General features: G+C 33.6%; 1 protein-coding gene across 4 annotated transcripts in view; it reads right to left on the bottom strand.

The window, feature by feature from the left end:
- The window catches only part of FSTL5 (follistatin like 5), a 758,840-nt gene extending 734,909 nt beyond the window's left edge, over positions 1-23,931 (bottom strand). For all 4 annotated transcript variants that reach the window (XM_047717766.1, XM_047717769.1, XM_047717768.1 and 1 more), the window contains exon 1: positions 23,529-23,931. The gene's annotated coding sequence lies outside the window, so the exon portion shown is untranslated. The remainder of the gene's footprint in view (positions 1-23,528) is intronic.
- Between the last annotated feature and the right edge of the window lie 321 nt (positions 23,932-24,252).

Raw genomic sequence — 24,252 nt, 5'->3', positions numbered from 1 at the left:
AAAGTTTTAGTGAAAAATTATATATTTCTTACCCCAAACTATGCTTTCCAAAATGCATCCTGCAGAGTACTAGGGACATATTAGCTGGGTTTATATAAGAAGGAAACAGACTTAGATGGTCAAATAAAATTTAGGGAAGCTGATATAAAAAATAATTTTATAAAAGATTTCTCAGGGACTTCAAATGATAATGTGTATTGGAAACTCCAAGAGGAAGCTGTAGTATGCACGGTTTCTTAAATATTCTTAACAATTCTTACTTTTTTAAAAAAGAATATATTAAGGGATAAATAGACTTGTGATTAAACTTTGAAATAGACTGCTATAAATAAATGTATGAAGCCCAGTTGCATATAGTGGGTACTAAGCAAAATAAGATCTTAAAAAATAGAGTATACCAAACAATGAAAAAACATGTTTAAAATATAATTTAATTTTTTCTCAGCTACTTTTCTATGCTGGCTCTAAGTCAATAGCTATTATCATAATTCTCCCATCAAAAAATAAATAAAAGCTGGTGGGCATTTTCTACATAGAGAATAATTATAAAATGTGCCCCCTAATTTTAACATGCATTACCAAAACATCCACATATGGGGTGCCTGGGCGGTCGGTCAAGTGACTAATTCTTGATTTCATCGCAGGTGATGACCTTTAGGTGATGAGATCAAGCCCGGTGTCCAGCTCTGTGCTCAGGGCAGAGTCTGCTTGAGATTGTCTCTCTCCCTCTCCTTCAGCCCCTCTCCCCACTAGTGTGCTCTCTCTCTAAATAAATAAAAATAATAATAATGAAATTAAAAAATCCACATATAAGTGGATTCATTCAAATCAAACTTGTGTTGTTCAAGGGTCAGTTCTACACACATTCACATAGTAGATATGAATATAAATAAATATAACATAAGCCTTCTCTCTCTTAAATGTACTAAATAATATATGCACTTCAACAAATTAACACTAATCTAAATATGAAGCAATTTTTTTGATAAATAATGGTGTGATGTAAAGAACACTTCAGAGCTATAGAAACTTCAATTAAGTAGTTAACGAATTAATTAATTTGATTAGTATGTATTATAACTGCACATTTAAAGATTAAAGACCATTGATACTAATACTGGAGCTCATCTTAGTACACACAGATGTAATTCTCTTGATTAAATCTAAGATAATGCATGATAAAAACTCTTAGCAAACTAAGAATAGATGGAAACTACTTAACCTAAAAAAGGACATCCAATTTAAAAAAAAATATTAAGAATGTCATACTTACTGAAATAAACCTTAATAAGATCAGCAACAAAAAAATGCTGCTATTATCAATTATATTAAGGATTGTACTGGAGTCCTAGTCAATGTAATTAAAAAGTAAAAATAAAATAAAACCTATAGGGGCGCCTGGGTGGTCAGTGGGTTAAAGCCTCTACCTTCGGCTCAGGTCATGGTCCCAGGGTCCTGGAATGGAGCCCCGCATCGGGTCTCTGCTCAGTGGGGAGCCTGCTTCCCCTCCTCTCTCCCTGCATGCCTCTCTGCCTACTTGTGATCTTTGCCTGTCAAATAAATAAATAAAATCTTAAAAAAATTAAAATAAAATAAAACTTATAATCGGAAAGTTAAGGCAAAAGTCTACTTTTAGTTATGTGATTTTCCATATAGAAACTGCCAAATGCATTTTTATTCTTTTTTTTTTTTTTTTTTTTTTTAAGGGAAGCAGGCTCCCTGCTAAGCAGAGAGCCCAATGTGGGGCTCGATCCCAGGACCCTGGGACCACGACCCGAGCCGAAGGCAGAGGCTTTAACCTGCTGAGCCACCCAGGTGCCCCTGCATTTTTATTCTTAGAATAAATAATTTGCTGAACCAAAAGAAAAAGTCCACATGCAACATAAAATTGTAACTCTTTAGGCCGTAACATTCAGTTAGAAAATGTATTTTTTAAGTTAAGATTTGATTTAGAGTATCAATAAAAAACATAGAAAACTCCTTTATAGAAGAAACTTAAATATTTTACTGAAAACATCAAGCAAAGTAAATACATGGCAACACTGACAATATTTTGGAAAGAAGAATTCTCCATCATTAATATATCCCTATTCCTCAAACTGAGCTATAGAATCGGTGCAATTCCAATGAAAATCCAATTGAGGTTCTTTACAGAACTTGATAAGCTGATTTTACATTGCATATGGAAATAAAAAGTGGCAAGACATCTAAAAATCCCTGAAAGAGGACTAGGTGTGGATGTGATGAAAAAGTTTAAAGAGTGAAATGATAGACAGTAACGAATCATGTAATAGTTCAAACATACTGAAGACTAAACCTAAGCCATGCATTTTGTAATATGCAGGATATTGCTCACTTTGTGATAGATTTCAGAGAACAATAAAGTAGATTCAAGAGAGGACACATTTAAAGAGAGAAATTTGATAGAGTGGTAGAAATTTACAAAGAATTTTGCCACAAGACAAAGGAGAGAAATAGAATGAAAGATAATCATGGTCAAAGGTGTTTTTGCTTGTTTGTTGATTTTGAAGATGGGAAAAATTACATTGTTCTTTTATGCTGATAAAAATAATCCAGTAAAGCAGAACCTAATGATGAGGCTGAAAGAGTGAGCAATGTCCTTGAGAACTAAGAGAAGATGTGATACAGTAATTAATATGTTCCAAAGTATTTTTAAGTAGAAAATGAAAGAATAAGCATTATCATTCCTATGCATTCAGACATGCATGAACTTGATTTTGACTTTTGTCAATTATTAATAATAAAACGTTAGTCATATTATTTAAGCCTCTCTCTACTTTAGCTTTCACCTGTGCAATCATACCATCTTATGAGGCTGTTGTCGAATTAAATAAGATACTATATGCACAACACCTAAAAATTTGCTCTGACACACATTGGGCTCTGAAATAATGACAACTATTAGTATTCTGATTTTTAATGAGAGAATCAATTACTTCATCCTTGAACTATTTCTCTGATTGTTATAATCAGTTAAAGACTCAAATGCAATGTCTATAGCAGTTTAACAGTTTCTTAAAACAGGCTATGTTCTGCTAAAACAAAACAAAAGAAAACACACATACTGATATCCAGTGATAGATAACATTAGATATATTAACTCAAACAACACCTACATGTTTCATAATTAACCATCTGCAAATTATACTTAATTGGGTCATTTTGTTTCCACTATAAGATATTAAATTGCAATGATCCAAAAAAATCCACTTTTAAAAGTTATTGACTATAGCTTGATTTGTAGCAAGGCATTTATATATGTTTTATACATCAAATTTAACTTGATTTAATTCAATTATTTTATTTTAAAATTTTAATTATAAGCTCACATTGTTACCTTCCAGTGCTCCTTATAGAATTTAAATCTGGGAGCAGATGATTCTTTTTCAAGATCAGAATTTGTACCAAAGACAATCATATATATTTAGTGGTCAAAAAACCATAAATGCTCCATCTTAATTGCATATTATTGGCATTACTGATTTAAATGTCCAAAGCATATTATTTCCTTTCCATTTTTCTCTTCTTACTTCAAGTGTACCTTGGCTTTCATGGTGATTATAAGTTGCATATTTTTTAAGTACTTGAATCTTTGAATCATCATACACACTTTAAAAGACTAAGCCTTAGAATCTCAAATCCCAACAGCTAAGATGACATTTTATCTGACTTCTAAAAGACACACACACACACACACACACATACACACACACACGGAAGTGCTTGCTTTTACAGTTTCTAAGAAGAATTTCTCTAAAGCTTTTTGTTTTCTCTCAAGATTACACAATTGGTATATAAACTTTACTATTCTCACAATATCTGCCTATTTTGGAGTCAAAATTATTTACTGAGAAAATTCAAGACATTGAAACTATCAGGGTGATGACCCAGTTTTGGAAGGTCCATAATTATGTCTAAAGCAGAACCTGCTGACAGAGTTCAAAGCTTAGGATTTCAAAGTTATTGGATTTTGAATGCAATGAAATGCAGCGAAGGGCCTTCACTGGCTTCAGTGGGGGAAAGGACTTGCCTAGTGACTGGTCTGAAGGAGATAAACAAAACGTATTCTAATGTGATCCAAAGTTAATGAACTTTCAAGCATGCACGAAAGGAACAAAATTCAAATGCACACATCAGTGATTTATATAGCTATAACTTAATTATTTGGGAGGAATTTCCATTTGTGTTATATGTTCTATTATCGATGTAACTCAATTGGATTGCCTTCTTATATTTGCATTTTAATGCACTAAGAGGATTTAATTTGAACTTTTCTCCCACAAGGCTATTCCAAATGGAAATTTATTTCTACGTTACTATTTGAGCTGTATTCCATTCATTACAATCAAACATGTCAGAGTGTACTATGTTGCATACAATCACTCAGACTGTGTGATTAGTATGGAACCAAACTCAACTTAATTTTTTAAATAACTTTGTCAGCTCTGGAAAATGACACCAATTCAAAGGTGTGCTTCATCATGATGAGGTTGTAAACATCAAAAACATTATGATTATTTTGAAAATTTGATTAGACATATCTAATGATCAATAGGAAAAAAGTGAATTCATATTTCATCAAGGAACCAATGCAGAAAAGCAAAAAGAATTGGGTAAAATCTGATATATGGTACACATATTATTGTAATATTGCTTGTTAAACTTATTTTTATAAATCTATTTCTTTGTTTTGGAGTTTTCTTATAACAAAGCTTATAAAAGTATATGTTTTATTTTTATTTTTTAAAGATTTTATTTATTTATTCGACAGACAAAGATCACAAGTAGGCAGAGAGGCAGGCAGAGAGAGGGAGGAAGCAGGAGCAGAGAGCCTGATGCTGGGCTCAATCCCAGGACCCTGGGATCATGACCTGAGCCAAAAACAGAGGCTTTAACCCATTGAGCCACCCAGGGACCCCAAAAGTATATGTTTTAGAATGCAAAGTTAATTCTAAAAAGGAGATATCCACACAGAATTATTGTTATAGTTTTTAAATTAAGAAGAGAGAATCCTGAAAAATTCTTTAAAAAACATAAATTTCTGTATAATACAATAGTATTTTTTTTTTAAAGATTTTATTTATTTATTTGACAGAGAGAAATCACAAGTAGGCAGAGAGGCAGACAGAGAGAGAGGAGGAAGCAGGCTCCCCGCTGAGCAGAAAGCCCGATGTGGGGCTCGAACCCAGGACCTGGGATCATGACCTGAGCCGAAGGCAGCGGCTTAACCCACTGAGCCACCCAGGCGCCCCAACAATAGTATTTTGAATAAACCCACATCTAGCACCTGTACACACACATTCACACACACAAACACACAAGTGCAAATCCATACAAACATACATATTTACATATATAGACATACACATAAAATTGGAATTTATTTTTTAACAAATAATGAAATGGAAGTATTATAATGATCTCAACATTTTAATGGGTTTTAAGAAATGAAAATTAAAATTACTATTTAGAAATATTTAGGGCAAAATACTTATAGAATAGTGTTGGTACATATGACAGAAATAAAACTTTATTTTCAAAATATCTTTAAAAGGGCAAGTTTATAGAGGTTTTTATATAGTATTTATAGTCTAGATTGCCTACCTTATACAACAAAGAATTCCAAATCTCAGAAACCTATTTGTTTTTCAAAGTGAATATTTGCCTGTGCTATATATCCATTAATTGTTGGCAGGAAAAAAAGTCTTTTTGTGGAATTACTAAAATAAATAAATAAATAAAAATGACCTGACGAAGAGTTCCCCATCTTATGACACCGTCACTCAACATGAGCATCAGGATATGCCATTGCAGGGGAAGAAAACATAGACAATCAGGCACCAGCTAATAAACACTGGCAGATAGGAGTTCTCCTATTACGTCTGTGCCCTTTTCACTGGCCAAACAAGTCACATGAACACACCTAACTTCAAGAGGATGAGACAGTGTAATCTCTGTGTATGCTCAAATAGTAAAGTGAATTTTAAAACTTTGGTGAGAAATAATAATTTCTACCATACTTCAAGATCTTTTTCTTTTTTAACAAAACTGAACTCCCAACATGGAACTTGAACTCATGACCCCAGGATCAAGAGTCGCATGTTCTACCCACTGAGCCAGCCAGTTGCCCCTCAGGCCCTTTTGCATTGTAAAGATTTTAACGCCCTAAAATGTATTATGATTCTTAAAGGCTGTGGTGAGACTGTACTGGATTTCCTAAACTTTCTTAAAAAGTGATTTTTTAAGAAGATTTACTTATTTATTTGAGAGAGACAGAGACAGAGGACAAGCATGGAGGGGAGGAGCAGAGGGAAAGGGAAACTCGAGCAGGGAGCTAGAAGTGGGGTCTGATATCAGAATCCTGAGATCATGGCCTGATCCAAAACCAAGTCTGGCTTAACTAACTGTGGCTCCCTGGCACCCCCAAAAAGATGACTTTTTATGTGGGATATTTTTGCACTAAATATCTGTGAATATACTTAGAAATAGTAGTTTATGCTGTATTTTAACATAGAGATAAATAAACTAAAAATATGTTACAATTGCACTATAGTAACTACAATTTTTACTTTTTTGTTACTGAAATGCATCAAATTATAATAATTCCTTATTCATATAGCATTATAGTGAAGGAAATTATAATGATTTTCTGGAATTCAGACCTTAACCCACTAAGCATGTAATGTTATTTTCTTTCTTATACTTGAATAGGGCTATCTATATATCTATATCATCTCCATCTCTCTCTCTGTGTCTCTGTTTATCTCTCTATCTATCATCATCATCACTGAATGTATCTAAAGAATGGTTCCTCTTTAACTGAAGTAACTAAATTTTGGGGTGAATCTATTTTTTTGGAAAAATCAAATATAGAGTTTCCTTTCTAAAATAAAGTCCTTAATAATGATATTCTGTCATAATTCCCATGTTCCTTATAAAGAGGAGTAAAAACAAATATGTTCAGATCTGTGATTTTCTACCATAAAATTACTAACTACCCATAAAATAAATCACTATGTTTATAGCTAAACATAGCTTTGTTTTATAGCTAAAAATAGCTTTGTTTTACATTATCTTAATGTCTAGCTCATTTTATAAGTTTTAGGTTGCAGAAGGTTGCATAAATAGTACATATCCCATGCTAGATAGCCATGTAGCCAGCCAACATTCGATCCCCTATTGTAAACATCTTATATTAGTGTGACACATTTGTCACAATTAATAAATCAAGACAAATATATTACTATTAACCAAAGTTAATAAAGTCCATACTTTATTCTGACTTCTTTAGTTTCACCTAATGTCTTTTTCCTTTTCTTTTTTTTTAAGATTTTATTTATTTATTTGACAGACAGAGATCACAAGTAGGAAGAGAAGCAGGCAGAGAAAGAGGAGGAAGCAGGCTCCTCGCTGAGCAGTGAGCCCGATGCGGGGCTCGATCCCAGGACCCTGGGATCACGACCTGAGCTGAAGGCAGAGGCTTTAACCCACTGAGCCACCCAGGCACCCCTCTTTTTCCTTTTCTAAGGTCTCATTGAGGACATCACATTACATTTAGTTATTATGTTTCTCTAGACCCTTCTTAACTGTGATTTCACTAATTTTCTAATTTTTACTTTTTCAAAATTTAGTAAATATTCTTAGCTGGCAATTAGTTTCCAAACATCTTTTTAGGTCACTCTGAATCACTTAACATTGAAATGTTTCTTTTCAAATAATACCAATCAAGTCTAACATTAAGAAACATTTCACACGAAGCTGTTTTCACAACAACAAGCAAAAACTGGATTTTAAAACTATGGTGGTTCTTTGATGCTTGGTTTTTCCAAATGGTCCTATAATAAAAGCTGTAAGATTGCTTTGTAGTACAGAATTATACATTTACTCTATTGCCATGAGAAAATTTAAAAATAGAGTGAAAAGTACAAATTGAATTCACATTTTTATGCATCATTTAAGTTAAAATTCTATTTGATATCAATCCACTATCCTTTCTCTGAAGAGGTTTTCTAGAAGAATTTCTTATTATTTGTACTGTTTCCTTAGTTTGTCTATTTCTTATTCATTTGTATTTACAAAATTAATGTTCTAACTATATAGACCACTTAGGTAAGTGACAGTCATTTGTACCTGTATGATTGACCCACCCTCATTACCTAAATCACAATCTGACTTACCTAGAATATGGCAGATTACTGGTCAACATTAAGCTAAATTTGATAACTAAAACTAATACATATATACTTAAAAATTGAAACTATCAGAACTTTACCATTCTAGATGAGTTTATAAAAGATCATTCCATACTAGTTAACCAATTCTCCCCTCAGATAAACACAGTAAGTGTACCATTAAAAAATTCAAAATGAAATGAGATAAGATGCACTATTAGTATTTTTTAGTGTGATAATTATTGTGTCATATTAACTCCTTTTATATCTCCAGTTAGTTAGAACTCTATTGCATTTTCAACCATTATATTTAGTATGTGAATGACTCTAGTGGCTCATCAACTTTTTTAAAAAAATTTTTTATTTCTTTTCAGCATAACAGTATTCATTGTTTTTGCACCACACCCAGTGCTCCATGCAATCCGTGCCCTCTCTAATACCCACCACCTGGTTCCCCCAGCTCATCAACTTTTAATACATTCCATTGAAAATGTACTTATTGACATATTAGTAGGTATAAAAATTTCAATGTACTTGGGGATTTTAGTGGATATATCACATATAAATATAAATAAATATAATATAAAATAGAATAGTACTTATTTTAAGGTAAACATGATTAGAGTATACACAATCTATAATAGTGAAGAGTATTTACTATCTATAATAAATCATCATGTATGTAGTTCACCCTTCAAACCCCCAAAGAAATAATCATTTTTATCTTAAGCATATAAAAGTATTCCACAAGGTAGCCAAAAAAATGATCTGAAATTTCTTGAAATCCATGTGATTTAGTACCATACTTTGGATTTTTGAGTTAGGCATTATTCACTTATATTTCCAGAGGAATGACTACCAAGCCACTTTACAAATGAATACAACTTATATAATTTGAATTCTAAGTGCTGTAAGGATTACAAAGGGTAAATTCTGAAGAAGTACCACATGTATTACCCAGCCTGAAAAGCATATATATTAAAAAAAAAAAAAAAAGTGTTTGACATTACTCTACCAAAGTTTGTCAGGAAAAATATTGCAAATTAAAAATCAAAACCTTCTGTATGTACCTTCACCATATGATTACAGGTTTAAGGTTCACAAACAGACTTCTGGCATTCACAAGTACAACTCTACCCCAGAAATGAAATGTCTGAAAGTATCTTGTTTGGGATTATACACAAAAATCTGGAAGTGTGCAGTGACTGGAATGAACTCCATACACAGCTGAGTCTAACCTCAATTAAAATTAAATGGCTTAATCTCTGTTTTCTCATTATTAAATTAGATGATAATAAAGATTCCTTCGTCTGAAAAGTCAATGTAGATTCAGTTAATTTTTCTATATATTTTATATACATTGGTATAGATACATACATATTTGATTTTTATTAGAAAAATAATAAAATTTTTAAGAATATTTTTGTTCCTATAAAAAAACACCTTATGATTGTACTTAATTTGTAAGTCAGTTTCAATATAATGTCTAGTCTGACATATTTCTAAGATAAAATATTTAAAATATATTAGAAATAGAAGTCCTGATACTCCCTCATTTAATGATAAGAATTGAATGAAAAACCCAAATAAGATTACATTAATAAATCTAGTTTTAGGGGTGCCTGGGTGGCTCAGTGGGTTAAAGCCTCTGCCTTCAGCTCAGATCATGATCCCAGGGTGCTGGTACAGAGCTCCATATCTGGCTCTCTGCTCAGCAGGGAGCCTGCTTCCTCCTCTCTCTCTGCCTGTTTCTCTGCCTACTTGTGATCTCCATCAGTCAAATAAATAAATAAAATCTTTCAAATAATAAATAAATAAATAAATAAATCTAGTTTTATTTTCCTTTAAATTAGGGAAAGTTTTAATGCATGGTGATTTTGCTTTTGCAAAACTGTAGAATTTCTTTATTAAAAAATAATGAATAACCAAGATTGCACTGGTATACTATCTTTGTTTAGAATCTTAGATATTCAAGACATGAGTCATTTTGAGGAAATCTTACCTACTTGAGAAACCCAAGTGCTTTCTAGAAAAATGTGGTGGGCCTAATGTATTTTTATTTAAGACCTTAAACACTGAAAAAAATCAGCTTGCATGGAAAATATGACTAAAATTATAGAATTCTTAGTATATCGTCCTAGAGCACACACCTTTTTTGCTCTTAAATTATCAAAATCATAAGATGTAACACTATGATCAAATATCTCAAGCATTACTAGCTTAAATCTATTGTAATCATTATAGAAAATAATATAGCAATAGCTCTTTCTTTTTTTTTTTTAAGAGAATTTTTTTTTTAAGATTTTATTTATTTATTTATTTGACAGAGAGAGATCACAAGTAGGCAGAGAGACAGGCAGAGAGAGAGAGAGAGAGAGAGGGAAGCAGGCTCCCTGCCAAGCAGAGAGCCTGATGCGGGACTCGATCCCAGGACCCCTGAGATCATTGCCTGAGCCGAAGGCAGGGGCTTAACCCACTGAGCCACCCAGGTGCCCAGCAATAGCCATTTCTAAACTTAAGTATAATCAGTTGATTTTACCAAGTTATTCAACTTCTGGGGAAATTTTAAAATAACAATAAAAGCTTTGAATGGATTTCAAATACACCTTTTCAAAGTTTATACATCACTCAACATTCATATAAAACTGCATGCAGGGACACCTGGGTGGCTCAGTTGGTTAAGCAGCTGCCTTCGGCTCAGGTCATGATCCCAGCGTCCTGGGATCGAGTCCCGCATCGGGCTCCTTGCTTGGCAGGGAGCCTGCTTCTCTCCTGCTTCTCTCTCTGCCTCTGCCTGCCATTCTGTCTGCCTGTGCTCGCTCTCTCGCCCTCTCTCTCTCTGATAAATTAAAAAAAAAATTATAAAACTGCATGCAAACAATTAATTATATGTAAATTTTACTAAAATGCATATTTAATATGATCTCAATAAATCATATATATTACTATTAAATTTAACTGTCCCATGGAAAATGGCAATTAATTCCAAAAAATATCATTATGAAAGAAAAGAATCTATTAATTTATCATTAGTCAGGACAGAATAATACTATCACACTGAAACCATGTTAAGAAGTTACTAGTACAGGATGCCTGGGCGGCTCAGTTGGTTAAGCAACTGTCTTTGACTCAGGTCATGATCCTGGAGTCCTGGGATCAAGTCCCACATCAGGCTCCCTGCTCAGCAAGGAGTCTGCATCTCCCTCTGACCTCTCTCCTCTCATACTCTCTCTTTCTCATCCTCTCTCTCTCTTAAATAAATAAATAAAATAAAATAAAAAGAAGTTACTAGTAATAAAATTTGCTTTCCTTTTCAAGAATGCTGCTATATAAAAACTCATTCTTAAAAATCCATGCTAAGTTTTCAGTTGAACCTTTGGGATATATTTAATACTTTCTGATGCAGAGAAAAAAAATTAAAATTTTAATTTGAAAAAATGTTTTAAATTACCGAGTTTTATATTTTCAGAAAAACTCTGGAAAATTGTGGAGCAAGTCCCAATCAAAAACAACCTGAGAGTTCCTAATTTCAAATTTATGAAATATATAAAAATGGGACTTGACTCTCAGTATGAAATTGCTAATTGAAAACATCAGGACTGCTTAGGAATTTCTAAGGATGGATGTCCTTACCTTTGTGCTTTTTGGTTTTTGGAAGTTTAGAAGGATGCTGCCACAGGTCCTGGCTAGAACACAAACCTATGTGTAAGTCCAGTATATCTAAGCTAACCAGTAACATTTTCGGAGAGGACCCAATTTATTCTTAAGGCTATCACAGAATTGGGCCACCTGGGTGGCTCATTCAGTTAAGCATCTGCCTTCAGCTTAGGTCATGATCCCAGGGTCCTGGGATTGAGTCCTACATCAGGCTCCTTGCTCAGAAGGAAGCCTGCTTCTCCTTCTCCCTGACTTTCTCCCTGCTTGTACTCTCTCTGTCAAATAAATAAATAAAATCTTTAAAAGACTATCACAGATTTAATTCAAGCCAACTAATGCTTTATAGTATTAAAGCATTCAAGCATACTAGGCATCTATTTCTGATGTTCTTTTTTCTGGATCAAGGACCCTGTGCTAAGATCTAAAAACTGGGTCAGGAAAGATTTGCTATCACAGAGTGGGGTCTTTATCGTGTTCCAACAATTTATAAATCAAACCTGTTTACCTTCTATTTCAAATAGGACCCCCCAAAATTGGGAGAAATGGTGAAGATTCTTTAAGTGTTTAAATAACCATGAATCTCACAATTTCAAAAAGGTTATGTTGCACTTAAAGATATATCCATTCCCTGCATATGAAAAAGACAATTTTTTACGTATATTTTTATTTTATTTTTTTGTAAACATATAATATATTTTTATCCCCAGGGGTACAGGTCTGTGAATTGCCAGGTTTACACACTTCACAGCACTCACCATAGCACATACCCTCCCCAATGTCCATAACCCCACCCCACCAACCCCCGTCCCCCCATCAACCCTCAGTTTGTTTTGTGAGATTAAGAGTCACTTATGGTTTGTCTCCCTCCCAATCCCATCTTGTTTCATTTACTCTTCTCCTACCCCCTTAACTCCCCATGTTGCATCTCCTCTCCCTCATATCAGGGAGATCATATGATAGTTGTGAAAAAGACAATTTTTGAAGGAAAGTATAGTGACTAAGAAAGGTAGTATCAGGGGCGCCTGGGTGGCTCAGTGGGTTAAGCCACTGCCTTCGGCTCAGGTCATGATCTCAGGGTCCTGGGATCGAGTCCCACATCGGGCTCTCTGCTCAGCAAGAAGCCTGCTTCCCTCTCTCTCTCTCTCTGCCTGCCTCTCCGTCTACTTGTGATATCTCTCTGTCAAATAAATAAATAAAATCTTAAAAAAAAAGAAAGGTAGTATCAAAATATCCTTAATGCCTTCTTGAGCTCCCTCTACTGATTTTTAGATAGTTGTTAACCTGACAGAGATTTTTTAACAAAACATATATAATTATCGAGATGTCCAATCGAGTGCCAAAATCAAGGGTTGTTTTCACAGCTGGGCACAGAATTCTACTCCAGACATTATCAATTAAATTGTACTATTTGTGCACAGACATGAAAACAAACTCAATGAAGGATTTTCCCCATCCTCAGGCTTCAGTAAATAAAAAATAGGACACTTGTCCAAAGAAAATAAACATAGAGGGTATTTATTTTAAATATTTGTTGTCATTACTTGTAAATATATAGACTTAAAATGCAAAGCATTTCTAGAATTTTTCTCTTCATTTTAAAAATTTTTTAGCTCAGTTAATTATAACTTTATGAGAAATCTCACCAAAAGAAGTAATTTAGGGAAAGCATTGCCACAATTTGTGCAATTTCTTTCAAGTCATACTTTTTGTTTTTTTGTAAATGCACCAACTTTTGAGATTCTGCCAAAAGACTGAGATGTTGTGCATCTAATTGCTGTATTTATTTCATAAAGTTGTGGATGTATCTAGATCACATTTCTTTTGCATTTTCCTTACATGGTCCCATGATGTCATACTTTTTAATAAACACTGTGGTTTCTCAAGCATGTGCACAAATGCAAAAGGCATGCTAAGCATTTCTCTTCCCCTAATAATGCCATAGTGTCTAGGATAATGAATCACTTGACATAAATACCAGCTCACTGGATCATTGCCTCAAAGGACCATAGATTTTAAAGCCCTTAAGTTTTCTATGAAAGAATGTGAAGTTCTGAACAAATAAGCTATACAATGCACAGAGTACAAACTAGTTTTCAGAAATTAGCTTCAAATCCCAGAATTTGGTTGCAATATCTGTTCTGTATAGTGTATTTAAAAGTGGAAGGAAAAATTAATCTAAATAACACATTTCAAAATATTGTAGTGCCAAGCAAAGAAGAATGCTAATTTTCACTAACAAAAAAAAAATTTAAAAAATAATAATTTTCATCATGATGGGAGCCTTTGGATTTTGGCAATAATTTGACATTCATAAATGGAAGAGATATGCTAAAGAATATATATAAATGGCCAACAGTACATGAAAAGTTGTTCGACATCACTAATCATCAGGGAAATGCAGACTGAAACCACTATGAACTATCACCTCACACCTGTTAGGAGGTCTATTATCAAACAAGAAAAAAAAAAAAAACAATAACCCTGTGCATTGTTGACAAGAATGTAAAATGATACAGGTGCTATGGGAAACAGTATGGATAGTCCTTAAAAGTTTAGAATATAAATATCATATGATCCACTGATCCAACTCTTTCTGGCTATTTATCCAAAAAATTAAAAGCAGCATCTCAAAGAGATATATGCATCCTCACATTCATTGCAACATTATTCACAATATCCATAAGGAATGTCAGTTTATCAGAAACTACTTAATGGGCACCACAGAATGCCAGAGTTTGCACCCAAGATAACCCCTACCTTAGATACCACTTTTATTCCTTAGTAATCCTTTACCTGTTTAACTTTTGATTGTGACATTTACCACTAACAAACATGATCTTCTGTCTATATTAGTTTGCTTATTGTCTGTCTTTCCACAGAAAGAATAGGGTGGGAACTTTCTATCATTCTCACTCAATTCCCAGCACCCCAAAGGGCACCTGAAACACAGTAAGCACTTAATTATATTTATTGAAATGATTATTTTATATTAAATATGTTTTAATGTTTTTAAGAAAATTACTGTTTATTAAATTTAAAATTGAATTGATATACTAGTTAATTTTCTTTAGCTTTTGTCAAGATAAAATTACCATAATTGTATGAAAACTATAAAAGATGTAAGTACAATAAAATTTTTTGTATAACAAATGTAAATAAAAATAATTACCTAAATATTTGCCAATTTTTAGACCAAATAAATAAGAACAAAATTATTAGTATCATAAATGTGATATTCTTTTGAAGATGACATTCTTTTAAAATGTAAAGTTTTTCTTTCAAAGTAAATATAATTTATTGCATCATTTTCACTTTCCATATAATATATAAAGCATAATATTAAATATAAATCCTTGATTTGCATGGAAAGATTCTATGTGGCATAAATAAGATAATAATAATAAACCCTTTGTGTGGTTTTCAATTCATCAGAGACCAAAGGCCAAAAAATAAAAAGTAAAAACAGAATAGATTAACAAAACCTAGAATCTAAAAACATTAACCAATTCATGAGCATAAATTAGATGTACAAAACATAATAGAGGCAGACATAAAGGATAAACTTCAATGATGATTGTAAAATATGTAAATGGAGTAATTTTAAACCACAAAGTTTTGCACACATGGAAGGAATTCCTAGGATTCTTCCTTTAAAAAGACCTTAAGATTAATTAGGAAGAACAACCTAAGACACATAAAAAATCCAAAAGCCACACCAGACTGTTCATTGCATAGTTCAGGTCATAAATGCTAGAGATTCGTGGGACAACAGCAATAGAGAAAAGGTTATAAGGTTCAAGCAGAACTTGAGTCAGGTATAGTAGGCAGAATTCTTACATGCATCCCAATGACCCACAGTCTTGTATAATCCCCTCATCTTGTGTGTAGGTAGAACTTTTAACTTGCTTTTGACCAATGGAAGATGACAAAGTGATACAGTGTTCTTGTGGTTATTACATTATATGGAAAGGAGGAGAGATTTAAGACATAATTAAGGTTCCAAGTCAGCTAACCTTATGTTATCAAAAAGGGGGTTATTGTAGTTGGACCTGACCTAATGAGGTGGGCCCTTTAAAAGCAGATTTATAGATCAGAAACTGAAGGAATCAGTTGAAGTTTTATCTGGCCTTGACAAAATAAACTTTTATGGATTCTGAGCTGAAAAGAAAGAAAAGAAAAGGAAAGAAAGAAGAAAGGAAGAAAGAAAGAAAGGAAGGAAGGACAGAAGGAAGGAAGGAAGGAAGGAAGGAAGGAAGGAAGGAAGGAAGGAGAAAGGAAGAGGGAGGGAGGAAGAAAAAAATCTTACCAATGACCAGTGATCTTAGAGGAGAAACCTGGGTCTCAAATAAGAGCCCATTCCTGGCTGAAAACTTGATGTGAGATTCTAAGCAGAAGACCCAGCTAGTTTGAACCCAGACTTGTGACTCATGGAAACTGAGATAATAAATGCTTAAACCACTGAGGTTATGGCAATTTTTATACAACAATAGAAAACAAATATGTACATGTGAAAAAAATACAGATCTTGGTGATATCCAAGGTGATGCTGACTTGACATTAATTGCAACAAAAACTGGAGCCTCTGGAAAGCACATATGAGCACAATGTGCTCTTATATTATTAAAAAACTTGGCTGGAAATAAAGAAGTGAGATGTAGGTGGAGATTCTTGAACACACAACAGTGCAGACAGGACACTGGTTTTGTACAGAGGAAAGGAATCATACTTTATATTTTGATCCATCTCTGTTTTACATATGTGCATTGCACACATGAGAAAATTGAAAATCAAATTGATTACTCGCAGGCTATAGAACCAGTAACAACAACAAATAGAGAATTTCAACTTAATATAGTAAAAAGTAGAGATCCACTGATGATTTCTGAAGAACACAGTGACAGTTAAAAGCTTACTTTAACTGAGAGGAATCTAGAAGAGATATGAAGTCTGTATCAGCGAGAATAGTGATACTAATCAGGCAGCTGGTTTCAGACAGAGCTTGGTCTGAGTCCCAACTCTGTAGGCAATGTCACTCTTTAAGCTTTGGTCTTTTGCTGTCTACCTCCTATGGTGTTGTGCATATAGAATGTAATGATGTTTATAAATACTTAGCATATTGTATAATACACTATGAATTGCTAAAAAAATTTACTTTCTATTTTTGTCATCTGTAATTATCACTGCAGGAAGAAATAAGAATCAGGGAGATCAATGTAGAGAGTGTCAAAATAATTTCTATTGAGATGGGATATTGTGGGTCAAGGTAAAAGTGATAAGATGAGGGAATAGCAAATAGGAATTAGGTAAAGTTATAACAAAGGGAAGAATGTCAAAACTTGGGGAGTCCCTGCATATAGTTTGGTAAGAATGATGTATGTTTAAAACACCTGTGAGTTTTTCAGACCTAGGTGAATAGGTAAGTGTGTCATTAACTGACAGACAAAAAAATTAGGATGGGAGACCACATTAAGGATGAGATGATAAGTTCATCGAGTTTGTGCTGTCACCATGAAATCAGAGTTAAAATGTCCAGCAGACCTTTGTAAATATATTAATGGAGTTCAGATCTGGGCCAGAGCTATATATTTGGAAGATATCTATGAAGAGAGAATAATTGTAACTGTTGGAGTGAACAGACTTCCTGCAGAGCTCCACAGAGAATGAGGAACAGCGAGTCAAATGAATAGTGTACAAAATAGTTCAGAAATGTCAAGATTAAAAACTTTTATACCAGGCTTCATTTCAAAAGTAAAGCACCAATATTGCTAACTGATATGTAAAATATTTAATAAAAGCTGTATTGTCTTTCACGTTTAAGTTAATTTCCTCTATAAATCAAACTTTTCTATCTCCTTTGGGATCCATTTAATAAGGACAACCCAAAACTTGGGTAATGAGGATTCACTAGGGAATCTGATGTAACTCTGTGGCTCACCTGGGAAGTGTGTTATAATTATGGCCAACAGTATTCACCTCTTCTACTCAGTGAGCTTAATCCTCTATAAAAACAAAGAGCATCAGCTAGTGGTCAATGTTTCCCTTCATACCTCAAATAGAGTTAAAAAACAATAAATGCAGTATTTAGTGTTTCCTAAGTGTTCAAGAACCCACTTTAGACCACCTCTTTTTATTTTGATTGCTTGATTTCATCTCACAGTCTATTTAAAATATTAGTAGCTAACTAGTCTGAAGGTTTGAATAGGACACAAGTGGTAATTGCTTGAAGTGGGCTGAAGTTCAAGATGTCTTTGTATTTGATATTCAGTAGGACTTTTTAGGGGGGGAACCTAGAACTCTTTGGGCATATTAAAGTGTATTCTACTGTTCTTATTCTATTTAACTTGGAAAGGGAAATATTGTCTGTCCCTACTGCTATTAATGGTAAATGATATCAAGCAATGTAGCATCTTTCTAATATTAAATACAAAGGAAAAACTTCTTAAAACCTTTGTGCATTCTAAAGTGTGTATACTAAAAAATAAATGCCATAAAATCATTTCTATATAACTTAATAATTAAGTGAAAGACTTGGGGAAAGAGTAAAGATGGATTCACGTTTAGTAAAGAAAGTCTCACAAAAAATGCATAGTTTTAAATAAGACACACCAAGTTGAATATTTGACCTAAACAGAGGTGCTGGAGTGCACAGTATAGCTGCAAAAGGGATGAATTAGGTATGATTGTCTAATCCACCTGTTCCTAGTTGTGTGATCAGAACGTGGAGAGGCGTACAATTTTGATCTGAGCGTCTATTTTCTCATATTTCAAATGAGGACAATATGAATTTTTCAGTTATACAAATGTTAGACTTAATGTAAATAAAATAGCCTAATATGAGTAAAATATGTATGTACATATATGTGAATAAAATATATATATATGTATTAATACTTTGAATGGTATCTCTTTCTGTCTTCTTCTTGTCATAAGCAAGGCTCCAGGCTCAAAAACTTTATGTTCAAGTATCAATACACAATTTACTGTGAGACAGCAAATGTGTTTATTAGTCGCAAATCACTCTCTTTCTTTCTTCGGAAAGATGAATGGAACCCCCCTCCTTAATCCTAAATGAGGCAGTTCAGAGTCTGGTTGATGTCAGGATCACAGCAATTACTATAGTTTGAGAAAATGGGGCACATATCTACAGAGTACCTGGGGGGGCATTGCCACTTCATGTTAGTAAAACATCTTTACTTTGAGGGTTTTAGAAATTATAAAAGATAAAGCCTTGATGGTCATTAGAACACTACCTAATGTGTTTTGTGGAAGTGGTCCAATCATGAAAGGCAAGTTATTTCCATTTCATCATCATCTTTGGGGAACGTAGTTCAGACCTGTATGTTTTAATTGCTACTGTATGTATGTTTTAATTGCTACCTTAGTGCTACTAACATAGAAAAAATATATCACTAAAGTAAGTTTCTCTTAACTGTCAATTACAATGGATATATTTAAATAAAACTGAATGAGAAAAGTATTTTCAAATCTTTTGCATTGTGTTTTAGAATTGCTAGCAGTGCTATGAACCAGTTATGAGTTGGAATAATATTCTCTATATTGACATGCAAATGAACTCACTAAGCAACTACTTTGCTTTAGAGATTTACATAATTTGATACCAAAAGCTACATTAAATTAATATTAATTACTTGGTTTTAGAGCAAGAAAGTTCAGAGTTAAGCTGCTCTTCTTCCCACATTTTATGACATCTATGCATGAAAACACTGATATACAAGGAATCAAAATATCTTAGGTATAGGGATATTCCAGCTGTATCCCTTAGAAGTGCATGGCTTATTACCCCAAAATGTATATGAAGTAAACCTGATGTATCTCTTTTAGAGATAGAAACTTTCAAAACCTTTACCAGCACTCATTTTTTTTTTTTCAGAATTGATGTGGTACTATAAACTCTTTATTACGTACACATCAATTCTGCTGCTTTATTTCTGGCAAATTTTCATTTCCAGTTGTCCCTTCCCTTGCCAATCACGCCATGAGAGCTTATGAATGACATTTTCATGGCAAAAAATTGGTGTGTACTAAAGCGTAACAGCCTAAATAAAAATAACAACAAAAAGACACATTTGCTACTAAAAATCTATATTGCATTATAGCTTGTTAAGTGAATTTTTTTTGTATTAAGTAGCATTTCTTGAACTTGCTTGTTTAAGATCATTCCCACTGCAGGTTTGTAGTAGAGTACACCAAGAAATATATATGTACACACACACACACACACACACACACACTGTACACACAATGTACACACATACATACTCATTATATCACACACTCATACTATTATTTAATACTGTCTCTAAAAAACATTAAAACTCCTTGGAATTCTGAATTTATCAAAAATACTCTCTCATCTGCTATACTAATATTAACTTCCTCAGTACTAAGGTGATTAAAGCACAAAGGGACCAATTGTTTTGTTGTGAATGTTGTGGTGTGGTGACCAATTTAATGGGAAAATTAGGATTTTCCACAAGGGACCCCACAGTTCACCTTAACTAGTCTAGGCCCAAAGGACAATGGAGGTGTTGAAGCAGAAGGTGATTAAGTCTGTTTGGTAAGATAATTGGTCACATGGCTGTTACAATAATGTTAACAACAAGAAGCTTTTTTTTCTGGCCAATTAGTTCACATGAGGGTTTAAAACTTTATAATACATTAAGTAATAAAAATACTAGAGTTATTAGGGGGATTGGGTTTGGGACAGAATTGATAGAAATATATTATTGAAGGTGTTTTGGTCTCATTTATAAATGAGAATTAAACATGAAAAATTGCTATTATTCAAAGAAAATTCTCAATAAACTATAATTTGCATAATCTCTTAAGTATAATTTAAAAATTACTTTTAAAAAGTCAATCCCCTAAAACTTTTTAACACATTTCTGGTTTATTATTATTTTCTTTAATTCTCTACTGTACATGTTAGTTAATAGATTTTTTAAAAAAACAACTGTTTCATCTTTGTCTTAAATATTATCAAACTGCATAGTTATTCATCTTATCTATAAGAAAAAAAGACATCTACCCAGTAATATCATTTTTAAAGTTTTGAGAAGCTCACTGTGTTTTAAGAAAACCAAGATGCAATTAAGAAAGACAACTTGAGCTTGTCATGTGACATATGATTATATTAGTTCAGTAATTTTTCTATACATTTGGTAAAACTTCATCATCTTGGAGTAAAAACTGCTGCAGGTACTTAATAGAACCTATGTAATGAAATGAATTCATGCTTTAGCAGGCTATCTATAGTGCCATTGAATATTCCTTTGAATTTCACATGGACAAGTTGTAACTCCAAAATACGGTCATTTTTTGGTGTAGCAAAAAATTTATGAAGAGTCACCACATTTAAATATCTTTAATAGGTGTCCTCAAAGTTGGCAATTTTATTTGTTTACAGTAAGAGTTGTATTCTGTATCCAAACAGCATCCCTTATGTGCTAAGTTTGGGCTTATCATGGTCATCTAATTATCTAATTTTACCTTACCTCAGAACTAAGATATAAAAGCTAATAATGTACAAAAAATCATGAAAAATGTTTCTAATATTTTAAATGTTAAATCTCATTGAAACTACTTTACTAGTTTCATGATTGACAATAGCATACTTTGATTTTAGTGCTTAACCATCTCACTGTGACAACACTAAACTTCATCTGAAAGAATTTCTGATGCTGGTAGATCAGGGGAACTGTTTATACTCAAACAAAGATACACATCTTAAAAAACTTTATGCAAAAAGAAATCAATGAGATACTGAAATACATTTAGGTGAGCATAGTGTTTATTTCTGTTCTTGCCTTTCCAGTAAGTTATAAAATTAAAAATACATTTGATATTTCAGTAAAGAAAAGAAAACTGAAATTAAAAGAAGCCATTTGAAATTCCATAGTCAGAGTGCTTATACTCACATAGTTTTAAAAAGAAAATTTCAAAATGTATTGAAGAAAATAATTATTCTAAATTAATTTAAAGGAGGATGTTTGGTAGGAGTTTCATGACCCAGTGTTTCATATATCCTCCTTTGCCTCTCTACCTGTTCAGTGTTTAAAAATTTTGTATCAATATTTAATGTCAGATCACATGACTGACAGGAATCCTACAAAGAACAATCTGCTCAGGGTAAAACATGAGAACAACTTAAGGGGATTTACATTTAGCCTGTAGTGTTTGCAATAATATCCATTTCCTGTAACAATCACTCTCATGTAGGACTGTGCTGTAAATAAAATGAAAAATCTCTATGCAGTGGAACTATTTTAAGTCATAAACTTTAAAGCTAAAGTTCATACTTGGTAAGTGTAATGCAACTAGAGCAGAAATTTTTATGATCATTTTAAATAGCCAAATATATACACTTAAATTAGCATACTCTTGAGTTGCTGAAAAACATAGCCCTAGTCAGTTGAATGATACTTATTAAGTCTGAAACAGCTTATATTTTACATGTTCCTATTAAGATAGGATGTCTAGTTGCAACCTGAACTCTCTCCCTGGAAGGTAAACCTCTCCTCTATATTTTTCCAGCCATCATTTATTCTTAATCTAATGTCACTAAATGACATAAACAAAAATTAATAATTCTATTTTTCAGACAAACATCATGCCTGTCAAATAAAGTAATGAATAGTAATAAGAAATACACAGAGCACAGTTAACTTCCATCATTTAATAATTGTTCACTATGAGAAGTACTGTTCAGTGGTTTTCTGTACTGAATTCTTTCTTCATACACACTCAAAACACATTGCCAATTGACAAAAGGAACATAGCTTCAAAAGAAAATCTCCTAAGTAGAGAAAAGCTCTCTTAAACATGCAAGAGGTTAAACATTGCTGAAATAGCGAGACATTTTCTCAGCCCACGCTTCCCAGTTCCATTCAATTACCAACAGCAGTAGCGGCTATAATACAAGCTAATACTGTATTATTAAATCAGAGCTTCCCATTTACATCCACCTCTAACCTGAGGGGGTGGGGAGGGGAAGACATTTACTAGTCAATAGCAGAATAAACAGCCCCCAACTTGGAAATACACATGACCTTGGGGTGTAGAATTCTCAGAGAATGAGTTTCACAAGTTTTATTTGGATCTACTGCATAATAACACATCTAATGCACCCAACATGGTATAAATGCTCTTATCCCTCCGACCTCCCCTCCAAAAATGTTAAGAAAGCTCTGTACTTTGCAGTCTATGCCATAGATCTCAGAAGTAATCTTGATTAATCAGAGATTAATCCACTCAAATATTTTTTAAGATTACATTTGTTTTAAACAACTTGTTGGTTGATTTATTTAATGTAATTTACTAACATATTTGGGGCTTGCATTGAATGTTTCTTGTTTCTCGAGCCATGCTGGAAGTGTTGCTCTACAAATTTGTATTTATAAACCAGGATGTAACCTGATGACATTAACTTCACACACACACACACACACACAACCTCAACTTCCCCTCTAGGATTCAGTGCTTAATCACCAACTGATGTTCTTGTAATAAAAACAATAGTAGTAATTATTAAAATAATTATTGCAATCATTGCCAAAGGTCCCGTTTCAAATTATAAAAATCACAACTTGCTTTTTAAATTTTTTATAGTACTCTGCATTCTCCCCCATTTGTAATAATTTATAATATTCTTTTTCTTACCTTATTTTAAGAGTCAGAAAAGTCTCCCAGAAAGATTCCTAAACGGTGTGGATATATAAATCACAATAATAACAATAGTTTAAAAAAACCCTAAAAGATCATTTCAGCTGGGAAAAGAGGAAAATAGTTTGGTCTAAAACTATAGAAATCTCCAAAGTCACGCTTGAACGGGAGCCTAGGTGGCAAACAGAGGACTCTCTCCCACGTCGGATACCACACTCCTTTGTCAAGTTGATATGGTCCTGCTGGTGAAGCGGGTCCCGCAGGGCACAGAGAGTGCAAGAGGGCGTTGCCTCAAGGTGCTAGAGCAACCCGTCCGCTCGCGTCCAGGTTCAGCACCGACAGCGCAGTGGACAGCACCAGCTCCTCTCACCTCCAGTTTGTCTCAGTCACTGAACCAGGCTGATTCTCGCGCCTCCTCCCACAGCAAAAGCTGCTGCCACTCAACCCGGGCGTGCCCCGCCCCCATCATCTGACGTAACTATTTTGCATACCAACTCCCAGAGAGGTGCGGGGCCGCCCCTTTGACTGGGCTTACTGCTAGGGTCAGCTGAGGCAATCGAGACGACAAAATCCAGGTTATTGACCAACGTTGGTTTCATTGGACTTCATGATCGGTCCTGAATAAACTAAATGCTTTTGGCGTGGCCTGAGCTTTTCCCTTCGCTGGGACTGCCGTTTCTGTGCGCTCTAAAGATCGCTGCTGGCACAGCTCTGGCAGAAA

This window comes from Lutra lutra, chromosome 2 (genome assembly GCF_902655055.1).
Source record: "Lutra lutra chromosome 2, mLutLut1.2, whole genome shotgun sequence".
Taxonomy (NCBI): Eukaryota; Metazoa; Chordata; class Mammalia; order Carnivora; family Mustelidae; genus Lutra; species Lutra lutra.
Note: the sequence above shows the minus strand (reverse complement) of the source record. Positions and strands in the feature narration are given on the sequence as shown.